Consider the following 19339-nt stretch of genomic DNA (forward strand, 5'->3'; position numbering starts at 1 on the left):
GAGTCAGATACAGAATATCAATGCCGTCTTTCATAACCTAGTTTACCACAGGCTGCCAGCGTTTCATTCTAATGGGCCTAATAAGCTTAGCTCAGTCACTGCTAGTTCAAAACATTTTTTCAAAGTTCAACACTTTCTGTTACTAATTGGTCAAATGAAATTCACACCCCGGACACTTTAACTGAAAAATATGTTTGGCTGAATGAATTTTTGAAGCAACAGCCCCCTGTTGTCTAGCTCCTTGTTGACCCTGAGCCAGCGCTGCAGGTTATTAAAATTCACTCAAGTGGTGGTGGGGCCAGATTGTGAACAATGATATAGAGCTGCAATGATTAATTCATTAATCAATGGATTATTAAATTAATAATCAGCATATTTGTTAATTAATATTTTTAAGCCATTTTATGATAAAAAAAAAAAGTCAAAATGATCTGATTCTGATTAACAGTTATTGCCATGCCAGTTATTGACTGTCATTAGCTGTTATTAACCGTTATTAACATCATGTGTTGGTATTGCTGGAGCACTTTCAATGCTTTAATGAGAGCTACGATTCATTTTAGTGTAATTTCAGAATAACTCTGGCTGCTGTTATGGGGGGGGGGGGGGACATCCATGGGGAGGCCCAGAGTGACCGACCTGAGTCATATGACTATGACTCAGGTCAGAGTAGAGTCACAAATTTGATTACTCAGCCCAACAAAATCAAAAAAAGATTTGCAACTTGACTTGGACTTTAAAGCCGATGATTTTTCTCACAAGCACAAATATTAAAAGGTTTATCATTTAAAAGGTTTGAATCCACCAATCAATTAATTTCTCTTCATTTCCTGAATCAGCTAATGTTAATGCTCTTCATTCTCAGCAAGTCAACACTTATTTCCCCAGATCCACTTTGAACCAATCCGACAGCATCCAGTCAAGTTGTAGGAGAGAACCATGAAGAGCTAATGTTACGTTACTGAGCTGCAGTTGGAAAAACAACACCAAATATCATTTTGTTTGTGTACAAAACTATGATTTGGTCAACAAAAAACAAACTGCGCTTTGCAAAATGTGCAGGTTGAAAATTACAGATGGAAACTTTGTTTGATATTTGAAGTTTCACAGAGAATGGTAAGACAAGGCCAATATAACATAGTTAGCAAACAAATGCTTAGCTAATGTTAGCTTCACAGCTAAGTAACTTTGTAAATCAGTGAGGCTGGGAACTCACTGTTACATCATGACTTGTTTTGGGCTGGAATCTCAAAGTTTAGGACTTAGGACTTGTCAGTCTCAACTTGGGACTTAACTCGGGACTTGAGACTTGAGACTAGCAACATAATGACTTGGTCCCACCTCTGCTCACTAACATACTGTAGTTGACTATGCGGAGTAAAGGTTATGTATGTTGGAGACTTTTCAACAATTGCCTAGAAGGTGTCTCAAAACTCTTCTTGAGGTGCTTTAAAACAACAAGATTTCAACATATCTTGAGAGCCTCTCAGATGCAAATCAAGGCCCATGAAGACACTGTGAAAATGGGGTGTAATTGTTTGATTGCTCCTCCAATCAGCTGAAATAGCTGTCAGAGAGCAAAAGAGCAGGCCTATTTGAATTGAGATGAGGACAGTGATTCAAAGGCTAAGAATGTGTACAGAGAGAAATGAAGTGAGTAATGTTCAAATGAAGGAACAATAAATGTATGTGCTGCGTTTGTCACACCACTGAAATGCGTTATTAACCACCAAGTCAAATTTGATTGATTAAAAAAAAAATCTAAGTATAGAAAATTAGGTCTCAAAATCATTAAAAATTAGCAGTTTTCTCTGCTCTGAAATGCTGGGAGTGTGTCCGCGTCCTTCACTGTCTCACTGTCAAACACCACTACAACCTGAAAACAGCCTGAAACATGGACGCTCTGTGTAGCAGCTTTATTGGACATGTCCAGACATATTCGAGCCACCAGAGCCAGAGGACAGTGACAGGATGGTAGTGTTTTTTTCATCTGTGTCAGGTTGTTGGAACTGAAGTGAGCTGAAATGAACTGTTGGGCTGATTTGGACTGAGAGAGTCAATGAAGGTTCATTTGTAACTGACCGTTAGAGAGGGTGAGGGAAGGGGGAGGCGGTGTCGTTCGTGTGTCAGTTTGTGGGGCTTGTATAGTGTCAGGGGACCATGGCTCCGGCATGTCACTGAGCCATGTTTCAGGTCCAAAAAATTCCTGAACACAGAAATTGTGAACAACAGTTTATCAGTCTAACTCCACAGTTCAGTACTACATAGTTGTTAGGCTTTTCCACACATTTTCAGCAGCTATTTTCAAACATGTATACTGTGTTTGGAACAAAAACTCAGGCTTTAATTCCAAAATGAGACATCTACCATTTTCAAATGCTGAACTGTGAACGCTGAAATTAATTGTGTAAATCTTCAGCTGTCCAGCTCAGTCCAGGTCTACTGTATTCCCTTAAAGTGACTGTGCAAGTTCAAAGCTGCACTGTGCTTATTAAACACTTCTGCACAAGTCTGAATCATCATTACTCTCAGCAATAATGCAATGTCCTCCAGGAACCCTCCTGTCATCACACAGTCTAATTAAATTGGTCAGAAGATTAATGGAGTTGTGCTCCTATTATGACCTGCGATGTAAATGAAAGAATTACAGCCCTCCGACTTCCAAGCTACGCCTGTGTGTTTCTGTGTGCCTTCTGGATGCGTGTTTGCCAGTAGTTATCTTTTTCAATCTGCTTGTTAGGCAGCTAATTTTCCTCTCAGAGCAAATCCTACACCTACCAGACCTGATCATCACTGAGCCTGTTTTTGTTATCATGAGCACCACCAACACCAAGGTAATTTATTCATCTTGCTCCTTGTCATTTTGTTTTATTCCTGTGGCTCTGTTGAGCCCAGAGGGGAATTCTAAGGCTCTGTGGTCACAGACAACCTAATAAAGCCTGGTGCAGTCTGCAGGCAAAACACAAAAAATCTAATTGGACTGATAGATGTGGAGGAGAAATGCTGATGGGGACGGGCCATTCTGCTTGAACTCTGGATTCCAAAACATATAGCACTCTGGGAGATTTTACAAGTTTGGCAAAAAGACGAGCAATTACAGTCGTCAAGGGCTTAACGCTGATAGATGGGAGGATGAAAAGGTGCCGAGTCGCAGTCAGTCCCCATTTAGATAGACACAAACATACTGTATACTCACAATACCATCCCACTGCATCTACTGTGGGGTTATTTGGACAAATGATGGATGATGAATAACAGTATTGCAGGCGTCATGCAAGTTAAGTGGAAGAACAGGTATTTAGGGCTGCAACTAACAATTATTTTCATTGTCAGTTAATCAATGACTTTATTCTGTCGTGATCTTGTCACTTGAAAAATATGTACGTCCATGTGCTCCACGTTTGGACCTGTTTTTCTAGTGGCAAAATTGGTCAGTGATCTTCTGACCAATGAAAGTCTTTCCTTATTTACAATATAGATTAATATGTTGATCATTTTATTGATTTATTAATTAATGTGTTGTGGATTAATTATAGTTAATAACTGTAACTCTAAATTTTTATTTGTCCTCACTGAGAAAAAAGCAATGGAAAAAATATTTCTTTGCATTTTTTTATTTCTATGGGACAATAATAACAATCAAAATTTTATTTCAAGAGACCCCACAGTTTTTTTTTAAATACAGGCCTCTACCAAATGGTTGAGATGCCACTTAATGGTAAAAGTACCAACATACATAAAAATACCAAAAAAGTGGAAAAAGTAAAATAAAAGGCAAATTTATTGAAGGAATAAACAGCAGATGTTTTGGGGGGCATTAAATCCACTTTGTGCATCAGTCAATTTTAAAATGAAATATGAATCTTAGTCCCAGATTAAATGTATGTTAAAGGGCCTTGAATGGCATCTTCTGTCTTCACATTGTTAAATGTAGAGTATTGTTTGTCTCCTGTCTTAACTCTTATGATGTTTGTTGTCTATGATGATGCAAATGGAGCTACTGTGATGCGAGACAAATTTCAGTCTTGTTCTGACAATAAAAGTGTCAATCTTCAATCATTCATAAATACAATATGAAACTGTTCTGTAGTTCATTCAAACACAGGAACATTGAAAATCACAGGAAAACATTTCTGACATTTTATTTCTGATTCTATGCTGCAAAGCATTGCTGGTTCACATCAAACACAGGAAAATATTGCATTTCCCTCTCGACACACCCTCTGGACACAGGTTACACTTGTCACAGTGAAGCAGCCAATGTCCACAGTTGTCATGTGGTTGTGAGTGTGTTGGGGTGTAGCGTTTCTTCTGAGGTGGTGGAGAGCAATGCTGACTTGTTGACTTGCATCAAACTGTGGGTGACTGCAAGGCAGAATCTTTTCAGAGACATTGGTCTCTTGTTCAATAGACCACAATCTTTCTTGTAGACCAGCCAGGAATTTGAGATGCACAGGTTAAGGTTCTATCCAAACAGGAGAATGTACCATCATCTTGACTTGACTAGGGTGTTGTACAGATCAGTTCCTCCCAGATGCTGAATGTAGGCAGGAATGAGAGATGGTAATCGTTGCATGGGTCTCTTTGCTCCATTGTTTGACAATTGATGCATTTCCTGTCACCATTTCACTGCAATCACCCTTTCAGCAGACCCGTAATAAAAAGCTGTGTGCATCTGTTCATCAAGGTAGCTCCACCAGTACGGTTTGGTCAGACAGTGCTGATGCACTTGACGTTTGTGTGCAGCTTCTGGATCAAGTTGAAACTAACTAACGTTGTCACCACTTTGGCTCCTAGAGGTAGCACCTGCTCCTCCTCACTTAGGGTAACACTGAACAATCTGGATGCCTCTTGCCAGAGGAGTAGGTCATGGATGATGCCGGATGAACTGGCCTGGCAGAACAATTTAAAGCCCCACTTGGTTGGCAATATATTGATGGAGAGTGCCAGCCCTTTTGCCTTTATATGCCACCATGAGCTCATCCACACTGTGCCTGTGAGTGGATGGGATCCGGTGACGCTGCTCATGAAGCATCTCATAGAGGGGATGGACTTTATACAATCTGTCTGGACTGTCGTTACACTTCAGATTATCATTAAAATGAATGAAGCAGCATAACCGCTGGAATCCTCCTGAGCATGATATCAGCTGTCAGATTGAAATTTGACTGGTGGTTCCAGTAGGGTTAGTGTCAGCTCTAACCCTAACTCCATAATGTTGTTGAGTTGGCTCAGACTCAAAGAGCAGCTGCAGCAACAGAGAGGTTTTGTTGCACCCACATAGCAACTGACATGAATTGTTTTTAATGACTGGTTTGTGACATTAATTGCAAAATTTTCACAATAAATCTCAGAGCATGAACTCCCAATGTAAACCCAATATAGGGAAGTGTACAACAACTTAGATGACAATATTTCAATTTTTACTGAACATCTGTTCAGTAAAACAAGTATTGAGAGATAGGATATTTAAAAACAGTTTACCTTGCAGGTCTAGTTAAAAATTAATTAGCTTTGGGTGAAATGAAATAAAGTTATGACAGAGTTAAAACTGGTTGTAACAGGTCAGTTCTGCTACTGGGTTTTGTGGGTGTGGGGCAGCTACAGTTTTGCAAACCTGTATCCATGTCTCGAAACAGCTTGGGGTAATAACAAATCTTTTGCTCAAAACCTTTGCACTTCTGATACTGTCCATGTACAATTCTCAAATCTTGAATTGCGAATTGATTACAGCCTGAACTTTTGCACTCACTCAGCAGTTTTGTGATTTTCAAACTTGCATAAAATTCCACAGAGAAAGTTAAGTGTTTTTTTTAAAGTGACTCCTCATAAAAATAATGTGTGGGACTCTGTGTGTGGTGCTGCTGAGTCGGTATGAACTGTGGACTCTCCGCCTTACTGTCTCCTCCACATGCTCATGACTACACACATACACACACACTTAGTCAGGTAATATTTCTTAACCTGATTGAGAATGACTGACTGTCATTTAGTGATGTGTAAAACACATTTACTCCTGAAATGAAAAATAATTTTCCTCCCCTGAGAGCCATAAGTGGAGAGCAATTATCATTTTTCCCCTGCAAGAGAAACCCATTACCATTATAAAATGGAACCTCAGCCTGCCTGCTGGAATTGCCATGCAATGAGATCATAGACTGCGTCTGGTTTACTCAACCTCAATTCAGGAAGTTAATTCCCCACTCTGTAGCCTTTAATAATAATCTGCTGTATTGTGCATTTGAAGGAAAAAAGATCAAAATAGGCTGACTCTGACTTTATGAAGTCAAAGTGGAGGCAAATGTCATGTGAGGGTGTTAAACCAGCCTTTCATTTCTGATGGATCAATGTTAATATATTAGCATGTGATGTGATGAAAAATTGTTATGTGTATAACTACAAATGTATACACTACCTTGCATGTTTGTGGCTGCTATATGATCTGGACTTGAAGTCATACTTAGAAACTGCTTGCAAAGGGGCAGTGTTTTAAAAAACACTGCTAACTTCAACCAACTCTTGCTGAAGCCGAATCTATGCTCACCTCTTCAAGGGCTGCTGTTGTTTGTTTGAGACGAATCGCTTCCATAGACACTTCTCGCTATCGTCACACCTAAAACCACGCCTGTAACTGCCAGCAGTCACTCCTGGGACGCTGATTGGCCGCACCACTTTTGGTGCGAAAACACATTGATAACTTGAAGCCTTCTGAGATGGATTCTTGCTGCTTTGCAAGGTAAATCTGGACAACCTGTCCACACCAGAAAAACAAATTTGCTTGTTCTATAGATTTTTTTTCTTGGAAATATTATTTATTCATTCATTATTCATTGTGCTTTGTGCAGAGGAGCAATGTCATGTTGAAACAGAAACGTTGTAGACTGCTGTTGTTAGCCCCTTAGCCATCTTGTACAGTTTGTTTCTCAGTCCCTCTAGGATTTGGCAAGCCGTTTTTAGGAATGTTGTGTCTTAAAATACCTGACTAACTTAACTAAAAAGGTTCAAGATTGCAAAAGTTGACAAAATATGGTTTCTTTATAGATGAAATTTTTAGAGCAGAAACTCAGGCAAAACAACAAGCAACGGGTTCTAAAATAAAAGTACACAGAGCGTTGACAAACGGCAATAATGATGACAAATGTGTTCTTTTCATTACCTGTGATAAGATTAAAAGAATAATAAATGCAAAATAAATAGTGAATAATGAAAGACGACACTGAGTCGGTTCATTGAGATGTACATGTATGATGTTTGCGTGGGGGATCTTTATGACTGGTACAACTTCAGGGAAGGCAACAATGATTGGTCAAATGTAAGGTCACGCAGAATTGAAGGGGGTTGTTTGAATTTGCGTGAACACTGCAACTTCCTACAGGGACTGTCTCACCAGTCTTCCACAGGTCAAAACAGAACAGAATAATAAAATAAATAAACAGAACAATAATTCCTGCTAATGCCACAAATACAGAAGGGTTTTAAATCACAATGTAACAGTGGTAGAGAGCTCATTGTGGTTTTTTTATGTTTGTGTTTTGTCAGGGTTCCTACACCTTTTTCTGAAGTCAAATTCAAGCATTTTCAAGGTGTATTTTCAAAGTTGTCCAGTCCCTTACAGCTGTGGTCATTTACATACATGCTCAAAAATGATGTTTTGTGATAGACGTCTACTGAACGGAGAAAACAGTTGAAACTGTTCAAAATGTGACACCTGTCTGTCAATTAATCGGTTATTAAATTAATTGCCAACTACTTTTATAATTGATTCACCAGTGTGAGTAATTTTTTAATAAAAAATATCCATCTCAGCTTCTTAAATGTGAATATTTCCTTGTTTCTTTACTCCTCTCCGACTGTAAACTTAATATCTTGAAGGAGGCGTTTGAGGACTTCATCAACATTTTTCACCATTTTTCTGACATTTTATGGACTATTTCATTAATCAAGAAAATGATCAACAGATTAATTCTACAATGAAAATAATTGTTACAGGAAAAGACTTGAAAAATTGGACCCATTTTTCAAGTGACAAGATTGTGATTGGATTAATTAACCGATAACTCATTTTAAGTAATTTTTTAATAAAGGATTGTCCAGATTATCTGATTTCAGCTATTGTCAAAGTAATATTATTATCAAGCAGTTTCAAGCACTTTATTCAAAATCCAAGCACTCAAGTCCTTAAATTTATTTTCCAGCACCCATCTTTTAAACACATAACATTAAAGCTTATGCAAAACATATAGTATAAAAAAGGAATTTTTGCAGAGATTTTGTGCGTGTGACACTTATCTTTATCTGTTTGTTTACTTGTGTCAGTGTGTTAACATAAATGTCAAACAGTGAATCATATGTGTTTACCAGACAGAATATTCATATTAATTCTACAGAATGAATGTTACCATCAAGACACAAGCCTGTTACTTGAGAAGATGAATGTGTGTCTGTGTGTGTGTGTGTGTGTGTGTGTGTGTGTGTGACTGCGTGTGTGGAGCCCAGCTGTTTCCTCTGAGGGGGTGAACTTTCCTCCCGAGTGGGAACCCTCCTTTGTTATCCGTCTCAGAGCGGTGTATGTAAATCCTGCGGCGAAGGAGAGAAAGTGACAGATTCTGCTGCTGCTAAAAGATTCAGATTCACAACACGTAATCTCCTCACAGCCGTGACTTCAGCATTGCATGGGCACTTCCCCTCCCCGCTACTTTTCAACTTCACTTTGATGTGTGGGATAGGCAAAAAGCTGCTGTGTGTGTCTGTGTGTATGGTGTGTATGTGCATGTGATAAGCAGGCGGGGTCACAGAGGCTGTGTTTTCATGCCCCTGGTCTTACCTAAATGACTGTCTCTCCGCAGACTGTCAACTAAGCGGGCAAAATCTTCAATTACATTTGACGGTACACAGGCTGACCTGGCAGAGCGCTGGTGGAGGGATATTACCCAGCTGTACAGGACACCTACACACCTACACACATTTACTCTGTACACAATATCAGGCTGTGTCCAGTCTTGCAGCTCTATTGCAAAGTGCAGCTGGGAAGTGCCCATTGTGAGTTTCTCCCCAAGAAGACATTCCAGGGCTGTACATTTCTCCATACATACCTGTTAAGTAGCTGCTCTCTGGCAAAATTTGCCATTTTGAGTAGGGCTGGGCATTAAATCAATAATATACAAGACTGGATATGTCATAAATGTTGTCTTTTCCTGGTTTTAAAGGCTTGCATTAAAGTGATGGAATTTTCTGAACTTGCAGACTGTTCTAGCTGATTTGTTTTTACCCACATAGTCATTATATCCACATTACTGATGATTATTTATCAAACAATATTGTGAGTAATATTTGGATACTTTGTATACTACTGATTTTTGTCACCTTTGCTGTTTCCACCACTTGGAATACACTAGAACTACAACCATGAATCAATTATTCATCACTTATTAAATTAATTACCAACTATTCTGATAAATAAATAAACTTTAAGTAATTTTATGAAGAAAAAAAGCCCAAATTCTCAGCTTCTTAACTGTGAATGTTTTCTGGTTTACCTTTACTGTACAAACTTTACCTTTACTATTTAGTATTTAGCCATTTTCAGCCAAAACAAACAAACAAAGAAATCTGACTGGAGCCACAAGTAATACTAAATTCTATATTTTACTCTTTTTTTTCTTTTTAATGGATTTAGCATCCACAGATAGAGAGACTCAAGAGCAGCCACCAGCAAAATTTGGAGGAGAAGGCTCTGAGCCAGAAACTTGACAACAATTTAGTTGATGAATTAGGCTACACATTTTTACAGTTGGAGAATGTAAGAATATCTGTAGGCTCACAAGAATGATCACAAAAATTTAAAATAAATAACGGTCATTATTTTCCATGTTTTTTGACAAAGCCAGGGAGCCCCTAGAGAAGGGTACCAGAGCCACAGGTTGCTGACTTCTGTTCTTGCTAGCAGAATTCTAGAACGTTGCTGCAGTTCACTGAGGATCCTCATGATCCTCGTGACCGCTGTCACCGCGCTCAGCGCAGGAGAAAGGTCTGGCGCCACACATTGATATTCTGCTGTACAGGAAATATAAGCCCTGCCTTCTGTGCATTTCTTTAAACCAATCATAAACGTTTTGGGTGGCTCTGAGCACCGGATGCAATGACAGTGCTATTGCAAAATAGTGTCGGCAGGACATTGGTGGAACATTTACAGACGCTCTGGTGTTAAAATGACTACATCACTGCAAACGAAAAGCTAACAACTTCATACCATTAACGTCCCAGGCACTAATTTCCTATTTTGAGCATGTAGGCTGCAGCTCAGAGGTTGTTCCTGCTTCCTGAAGATTGTGAAAACATAGATAGTAGATGCTATGATAGTGCTTGAAATAAGCAATCAATGGCACATATAAATTCAGAAAAAATCACTGAATTTATAGGTGGAAAAGTCACAACCTGCTCAGACATCGCTACAGGCTCTATGTCACACTTCCCCCAAAACAATAGCATCTGTGAGCTAGGGACGTCCTGCTGTTTAACATTAATTTCGATGTTACGATGAATATGTCCACTTCCGGTTATTGATGACAACTTGCACTCTAGGGGACTATGGGGTCTAGAGCAGTGTTTCCCAAACTTTTTTCTGGGGACTTTTTAAAAATGTCAAGCCATCGCAACCCAATTAACAACAGACTTTCTGAATAAATCTTTTAAAGAGCTGATTTGTGCATAAATGAATGAAATGAGAAATAAATGCAATTAGACTGAGCTAACAGAACATCTTATGGTTTTTATTACCTCTCATCAGGAAACAAACCTTAAAAAATTGAGACAACTCAATATTTCAAGGCAACTTACTATAGTAGATTTTTGAGTTTTGAATGAAAGTCAAACTCTTAAGTTTGGAAAGACAAAAAAAAGTTTTGCCAACCTTATATATAAGTTTATAGAACTTTTTAAGAACTCAGTAATTTGAGTTGGGCACAAACATCTATTGAAATAGCTTTCCCTTGAAATTTTAAATTTTCTTAACTTTTTCATTTCACAGTATAGTAAATTTCAGACAAGGCCATTAATGAGATAAAATAAGGGCATTTAAGCTGAAATAATGAGCTCTTCGTTTTTCCTCTTGTCAGTAAAACAAAACACCTGCTTTACAGCAGATGTAAATCTCAAATTTTCAGAATTTCTTCCATTGTCTTTTATTTATTGGGTGACCCAAATAAAATCTCCTGAGACCCACCTGTGGGTCATGATCCAGTCTTTGGGAATGACTGGACTGCAGGGTTAAGTACAAAGGTAAAAGTAAAAGTAATAATGTGACAAACAGAGGATGCACCAAAATGCTGTTGTTACATGTTAAAATCTTTTTTTTTTTTTCTAGGGGAAGATGCCCACAGACCCAAAGATGTCACTGTTTTCACCTCTTATGAGTTTACACATCTGTAACTTACAGATGCAAAACATTTTAACATCCAAAAACTGGCTTAACCGGACAAAAAGCAAAGTCTAACTTGGGAGCCTGGCCTTAAATAGGCTCAGCAGTCAGACTGTGAGGGTGATGGCTGGGTATGGCAGTGGGCCTTCTTGTCAGACAGTATTAACAGTGAGATGGGTCAACTAGACCCTGAGGTGCTACTTTCACCTGCTCCTTGTGAAAAGGTGATGACACTCATTCTCCTGGGCAGTGCACTACAGAGAGGAGACACTCGGTTTAAGGAGACTAATGTGAGTCAGCTCACTGATTGCTGGCTGGCTTCTGAGGCTATTCTAGGAAAAATCATTCTTTAAGTTCTTCCAAGAATTCATTTGGGGTTTGAACTTTTGTAGAGGAAGAATGAGAGGAGACAAAAAGCTCTCCAGATTTGTAAGAATGGGATGACATACAGATTAGTGGGATTGGTTACTTAGCCGCGTGACAGTGCTCATGACGGGCATGAAAATGAAATACTTGGATCATTGTACAATAGAAGATATTCCCCGACGACCCATTCTGAGAAAAAAAGACAAAGGACGTCATGGGGAGAAGAACTCAATGGTAATGCTCTTCAGCCAAAGATATGATACTCATACAGAAGTGTTAGTCGGACAAATCAGATTTAAGCTCACTGGTCACCAGACAAAGCTGATACAGTGCTTGAACATAACACTTATGAATAAGATTCACTAACAAAGAGAATGCAGAAGATATAAATTTAGAACAGGTTTATAAGGATGGAGCCAAGGAGGGATGGATTAAGGATCCAGAGGGAGGAATGAAGGGATGTAAGTTGAGGGAAGATGGATGAGGGGAGAAGTCAGGGTCATGGATGGATGGATGGTTGGAGGAGTAGGATACTGTACCATGTCAACTGGTAGCACAGAGACAGGTGGGAACAAGGGGATTTGAAATTTTGAGTTAGGTGGCAGTCTCATTGTGTGCTCTAATTTGGATAGAGCTCCCAATGGCCCCTGTATTCAAACACAGAGAAGAAAACTGCAGCGAACGAGCCCTGGACTGTCTTATCTATACGACTTTGTACCTTAAGAGGCAATGGTCCAATCCCTCCATAGTTGTATGCGAGCGATGAGTTTACCACTTTCAAAAGCTCTGAGCTTTTTTAATTTGAGAAATAAATTAATTAAACTAATAAAATGTCAAGAAAGGAAATATTTTAGCACCTGTTTTCCACAAGACAACGCACGCCCTCAAAATTCAAGTTTTTCTCTTTAATGAAGTAACATGTACATGTTCCAAGCAAAGTATGTGAAGGACAAGATGGTGTGAATTGAGCCCAAGTTTAAACGCAATGAGCAGCAACATCGCCAACAGCAGCTGGAAAAACCCTAAACATCATGCATTGGCCGGGAATCGAACCCGGGTCAACTGCTTGGAAGGCAGCTATGCTCACCACTATACCACCAATGCTTGCCACAATGCATCCACTGCCAGGCCAATTCCATGAGATGAGATGCTGCATAACATTTACATGCCTGACTGGATCTGATTCCAACATCCAGATGGCTTTTAGCCAGCCATGGGACTCATACATGTTTGCACATGGCTCAACACTTCAACAACATAACCCAGCTTGCACAAGAGTGAAGGGAAGAACAGCTAAGATTTGAGACTTGCCTTGGTGGCAAGGATGCCAACCTGCACGGGAAAACCCCAGTGGACTGTTGGTCAGTAGCCTTGAACACTCGAACACAGTTATCTCCCCTCAACACCCCCTGCTAGATTTGAACCCTGTGGAACATCTTTTGTGTTAAAACATTAAAAAGACTGATGGATGTTTTCCTGAAAAGTAAAAAGGCATGTAACTAGGTAGCTGAGGGCCAAGTTTCTGTAGGCTGGCCCAGAGTTTGAACCCGATCACTGCCAAGGGAAGTGACCAAATTCACAACTGTAGCAGGTACTTTGTGAAGCACATTAAGCCAAAAGCAGAATCTTCCACAGACCTCAAAAACTTTGCAATCAGAAAGTCTACCAAAAACATAAAGACTTTCTCCAGTAGTTGTGGTAGAGTGACACAATTGTTAAATACTAATGGCCCTAGATTTGAACAACTTTTGTGACCTCCAAATGGCACCCAGTGGGTCCCTGATGGTCTAGTGCAGGGGTATTCAACTAAAATTCAAAGAGGTCCAGTTAGAGAAAATTTGCTAAAGCAAAGGTCCAAAACATCATAATGTCTAACTTGTGTTATAAGAGTGACATATACTGAAGTAGTGTAGTAGTCAAACTCATTTTGGTTCAGGGGCCACATACAACCCAATTTGATCTCAAGTGGGCGGAACCAGTAAAATTAAAGCATAATCTATCGATTATTCTGCCGATTAATAAAGTAATCAGATAAGAAATATTGCGTGTTCTGCATTTTTTTCTATTACATTACTTTTGCTTTATTTAAGAACAATGGTAATATACAAAATAGAAAATAAGACAGGTCTATTAAATGAACAACTATAAATTGCTAAAGTAAAAATACTCAGTAAAGTAACTTTACTTTTAATGTAGATTTACTTTTATTGTATTTACTTTTTATCTTTTTTTCAAGTACAAAGGTAAAAGTAAAGGTAGTAATGTCTGCAGAAACCACAAACAGAAGAGTGAACTAACTCTTTTAACTGAAACAGTCACCAGAATGTTTTGTTCACATGTTAAAATCACAACATTTTTCTTCTGGAGCAGGACAGACGCTCCCAGACCCCCAGAGGACAGGGGACTGGTTTACCAACATGCCACCTTTTTCTCCTCTTATGAGTTTGCAGGTCTGTATTTAGTAATAAAAAAAAATAATGATAAAAATATCATTAAAGTACAACAACAGCAATAAAAATGTTGATTTTTCAAAAAAGGAAACAATAACATGCAAAATATTTAAATTGTAATTAAGTAAAAACACTAATACCACAATGTAAAAATACCTAAGTAAAGGATGTGAGTATTTTTTCCATCACAGCAGGTCAGTGATCAGTGTTTCAGTGACTCTCTGTGGATCAGTGAATAGTTTTATTTATGGCGGCCCGCCACATTAAAAACATCGACACCACAACATGATTTTCTAATTTTGGAGCTGAGACCTTTTTCGGTCGTGTCTAGAAGGTAACTCTTTATTTGCACAACTCTCGCGAGATTTGTGTTCGTTATTTCTACTAAAATAATCAAACTTGCGCGATCTTTCTCTGGTCTAGGGTTCCCCTCTAGACACGACCCTCTGTCTCTGTCAAACTACAGACAGCAGACTGTCTGTAAACAGCACGATGTTACACTCTGCAGTGTTTCACACAAAGACTTTATTTGTGTGGACACCCAGGTTTGGTTTGTCACCAATTTTGTCATTTCTATTTTTTAATTAGTCCGAGAGGACGACGGTATCAGTGATTGATTAGTGATCAGTCTGCCCTCCTCTCCTCCCTCATCTGTTCACTCTGCTGTGAGAAGGTCTGAAAGTTTCTCTCAGAGAAACACAGACTCTCCTGTTTTACATTTAGGCCTCTTTATACAGTTGTTTAATCTTATACGTGCATCTGGTTGGTGTCGATGTCATTAACCATCACGTTAGTTTCTGTTGTAATAAACTCCGTCATTAACAACAGTCTCCTCCACACGCGGTTTCTCTGCAGTTGGTCTGTGTGTTTCCTGATCAGATAAACCAGCGCCGGAAAGACTAGAAAAGTTGCGCCAGTTAAAATAGAAGCGTCCCGTCAAAATTTAAAATATCCTAATAGTTTATTGGTTATAGGTCCAGGTCCGTATAGGACGGCGTGTGGGTCCGGACTCAGACTGTGGTCCGCCAGTTAGGGACCCCTGGTCTAGTGGCTAGGATTTGGTGATCTTAAGGTCCATGTTACATGCAAAAGCAAAAGTCAACATTGACTTCAATTAACTTACGTGATATATGCACATTAAGTAACTTATGTCACAAACATTAACTTGTATACACAACTTATGTTGTGTTACTGACATTAAGTTCTGTATGTAAGTTGCATGCATGTACGTACATTATGTTCTGATAGACTTACCTTATTTGAACCCAAACCATGATCTTTGGGCCACTGATCAAGTTGCTTTATTCTACAAGTTGGGAATAAGAACATTTGGCTTTTACACCTGAAATGACATGCATTTTCGCTGAGCAAGACTAAATGGAGACCCTGGATAAGGTAGTGGGTTCACTATGTGTAAAGTCACACCTTGTTTGTATGCATAGGATGGCATTACTGGTTTAGTTGTTTCATGAATCTCTCACATAACAAAGTATTAACAGATGCTGTCACAGAGGCTGGGATAAAGGTCTTATCTGGTTTGCAGTGCTGCTGTAATGAAAAAAAAAAAGAATCAATACCTCTTTCAAATGTTCTACCATTTCATCTGTAAGGAAAAGCAATCATAATGGATGCATGGAGTGTGTTTTAGTGCTGAGACTAATGGGACCTGGAGCAGAATACAAATATACTTATGTAAGGTGGAAATACAGAAGAAATAATAATCTTCCCCTGGTTTATAAAACATTCATGTACTGTTTTGGAGTTAGTTTTACATTTCAACTTTTTTGTAAAAGTTTGGAAAAATACAAGGAGAATATATTCACTTTGCTTCATTTTATGGTTTGAATAGGTTGGAAAAAGAAAAAAACAGAAAAAAACACACAGATGGAACCCTTATCTTCTCATTCTGTCCCTCGCCCTCTTTTCCAGCCACAGCAAAATGTTTCACCACTTGGCATCAAGGGCGCAACACAATATCTCTAGACAAAAGACGACTACAAGGTGGTAACGTAATATTAAAGTGAATGCAGTCCACTGTTGAACAACGCAAAAAGGAGATAAAGATGGGCCTTCACTCAACATGGTTTCTTTTCAGCTGTGGTCCAAGTGCTTAAGTTATCATGACTAGTATGACTAGTTAGTTATCATGACTGATAACTAACTTTTGATGACAACTAACCTAAGGCTGCAGCTAATGATTACTTTCATCATCTGTTGATTACTTTCTCAATTAATCAAATAATTAATTATCTCACAATTTTGTCACTTAAAAAGTGATTTGAAACGTCCTTAAATGTCTTCCTTGTAACCATTATTTTCATCACTGATTATTATCTTAATGTTAATAACTGTCACAGACAGTCAGTGATACTAATAACTGTCAGTGTCAATGATTGTTAATGTCTGTTAACGACGGTTAGTGATTGGTAATAATTGTCAATGGTTTAATAAAAGTTAATAACTGTTGATGACTGTCAGTTTATTATAATAATGATAATCAGCAGTAATTAATGTCAATTATGTTAGTAACTGTCAATGACCATTAATGACTGTTAACTGCTGATGACTGTTAATAACTGTCAGTGATGTTCATAACTGTTCATACCTGTCAATGACTATCACTGATGATGTTTTCCTGGAAGTTACAGCAACTAGCAGCTCACAGAAACGCACCATTACCTTGAATAAATTCTGAATTACTCTGAGTTGATGATTGTTTGAAACATTTGAGATAATGTAGGTACACAACTCAACAAAATATATGTCTAGTAATTTTACACATTTAAATGCAGAAATGTTAAATAATATAACTTCAAATAAGTTCAATGAATTCTGTAAAATTGTGATGAAACTTGACCTCACTGTATAAAATGACCTCTAGGATAATCACAGCCTCATGAAACTTAATAACCACAAACTAGAGACCTGGAATATTTTAAAAATGGATGGTTCCTACATATTTTGACAAAAAGGGGGTTTCTGAGCAGTCTCCAGAACAGAAGTGCGTGCTATTTAATCACTGACAAATGGCATTCTTACAGAAATCTCCAAGAGTGTACGGGTATCAACACTCAATCTAGTATCAATCTTTTCATCTCTCTTTTGAAAAGAAAGTGCATATGTATATGTCCTTTAAATAGCATGGTATCTGTCAAAACTACAAATGAAACCAAACTAGCTGCATGGTTGGTGAACTGACCCTTTAAACTCTTTTTTTATTACTTAATTTTTATTACCGTTAACCATAATCAAAATTTCAAGAGACCATAATTTTACAGAGCCACTGGCAGCAGACATCACATTAAACTTAAATGAACCTCTTCAAGACGTGTCAGGCAGCTGACATCAGGGGGGGAAAAGCTCGACATTTAGAAAAGGAGAATATGTGAGGATCTGTCACAGTGAAAATAAGAAAGCAGCGATAAGCGATGGAGCTGAAGGTTTTGGTACGGTGTGTGCTGATGGATAGCATTATTCTGCACAATGCCTCTAAATCTTCCTCTGCTGATGCTGCCTAAGTGAGAAGTTTTGGAGAACAGATGTTTGGAGCTGTTTACTGCTCAGAACTAACCCATCATGTCGCTCCCAGAGGTCATAAATACTGAAAAGCACTGATGCCTTAGTGCAGCTTGACCAGCCTGAGTGTGTGTGTGTGTCTGTGTGCACACGTCTGTTTGATAGTACACTTTAGTTTTATCAGGCTCAGGAGAACTCTAAATTATTCACTTGTCTTTATTTGGTTGTTTTATTTTCATGTGTGTTGCCTTCACTGCAGGCTGGCTGCAGTAGTGTTTATATGAACACAGCACAGTGCAGCTGTGGAACTTGTCTACATCAGATTAGAACATCAGTTACAGTAAACAGGAGAAGGATGTGCCCTGTCAGTCGTGCCTGGGTAGCACAGTGGAACCTGCTGGGACTTCATCACTGTCTCACAGTCAGCCATGTCTATTTTCATCTGCTGCAGGTCTGCACAAGTATCCACTGAACAGAGCTGGGAGTTACTTTAAAAATGTATTCCAATACAGTTATCAATTACCTGTTCAAAATGTAATCAGTAAATGTCACCCTCAAACTTCAGAGCACTGGCTGGACATTGCAGAGGAAATAAACTGACTCACTATCTGAGGACTAAAGCAGGGACAGCATACAAGACAAAAGACTTTCCCCCCTTTTTCCTTTAATGTTGTTTTGCTATGTATTCTTTTTTCAATGTAAAACTGAAAAATGAAAAAATAAAAGACTTGACTGCATGTAAACAAAATGTACAACAGAATGAATGGACTGAACTGCTAAATGCTACATTTGGCTCTTCCTGATCATCAAACCAGTGCTTGGGAGCGACGAGATTCTGCAAAAACAGAAGCTGGTCGACGTGTTCTGTGGTGGGGCTGCTCCTCTGAACGGTCACGCTGTCTCCAGCTGTAGAAAACACACGCTCAGCAGACACGCTTGTCCCTGTTACACACAAGTACTGTTTGGATAGCTTGGCCAGGGGAGGAAAGTCACGATGATGTTCTTTCCACCAGTCCAGCGGGCGCTCAGACGGTGGCAGAGGATCAGCTGTTTTATACATTTGTTCCTCCTCGTCAAAGGCTGACTTCTCTGGTGGTGCTGATGCACAGAGGGGGAAAGTAACTAAGTACATGAGTTTTTTTTTTTTTTTTTTGACAGCTTTTTACTTTTACTCTCTACATCAGAAAATAAATATCTGTACTTTCTACTCCTTACAATTTGTTAATTTTGTTTTATTGCATTTAAGGGGGATTAATGTTTGTTTATTTATTGTTTATTGTAGGACGTAAAAAGGTGAAAAAGATGTAACAAGGCAAAGAACGACGTACCAAGGTTATAAAGACACAACAAGATGAAGAACTACCTTAAAAGACACACAGGTAAAAAAGACAAGTCAAAAACAATATTAAATATGTAAAAAAAACAAAAAAAAAATAACAAGACAAAAAAGACATAACACTAAAAACTATGTTAAACACATATCAAGACGAAACAGACATAACAAGAGGAAGACTGGCGGGGAAAAGTAAGCTTCAGTGAGCTTTCCACAGAAAAAAATGATAGAAATGTCCTTCAGAGGACGACTTTTTAC

General features: G+C 38.6%; 1 non-coding gene across 1 annotated transcript; it reads right to left on the bottom strand.

Annotated features, from left to right (window-relative positions):
• Window positions 1-12814: 12814 nt before the first annotated feature.
• trnag-ucc (transfer RNA glycine (anticodon UCC)) lies at window positions 12815-12886 on the bottom strand. Its single transcript has one exon. It is a non-coding gene; the product is annotated as a tRNA-Gly (tRNA).
• Between the last annotated feature and the right edge of the window lie 6453 nt (window positions 12887-19339).

The sequence above is a fragment of the Lutjanus erythropterus genome, chromosome 22 (genome assembly GCF_056507025.1).
Source record: "Lutjanus erythropterus isolate fLutEry1 chromosome 22, fLutEry1.hap2, whole genome shotgun sequence".
In the NCBI taxonomy this organism is placed as follows: domain Eukaryota; kingdom Metazoa; phylum Chordata; class Actinopteri; order Lutjaniformes; family Lutjanidae; genus Lutjanus; species Lutjanus erythropterus.